Genomic DNA, 471 nt, shown 5'->3' on the forward strand with positions numbered 1-471 from the left:
GCTCGCATTCGAGCCCCAACCCTGGGCCTGGCTCCAGGGTGGGGCCCCGTCTGCGCCATGCCGGGCGACATCACGGTCCTTGATTTTAATCTATTAATAAAGGGCTTTTGAACCCGTCTGACCCGTCACCCAGGACCTGTTTGCCTTGGGAGACCCTACCAGGGACATTTAGCCCCCGACAACATAGCTCCTAGGATCACTCGGGTACTCAAACCCCTCCACCACAATAAGGTGACGGTTCAAGGAGGGGTCTTTGTAAATTTAGTTAAGTAAATTTATGAATGCACGACTTTTACTTGTAACAGAGCATTTCTATATTACGTAAAAGATTTAAGTATGTTTTCATTAATTATCAGCAATGCACAATGCCACATTTAAAGCAGGCCCTCTTGTTTTCCTTTCTTTTCTTCCCACCTTCTTTCAGTTTGAAAACTTTTTCAGTTTGTGTATGTGCGAGTGTATGTGTGTGTA

Source organism: Monopterus albus, unplaced genomic scaffold, assembly GCF_001952655.1.
Source record: "Monopterus albus unplaced genomic scaffold, M_albus_1.0 scaffold63.1, whole genome shotgun sequence".
In the NCBI taxonomy this organism is placed as follows: Eukaryota; Metazoa; Chordata; class Actinopteri; order Synbranchiformes; family Synbranchidae; genus Monopterus; species Monopterus albus.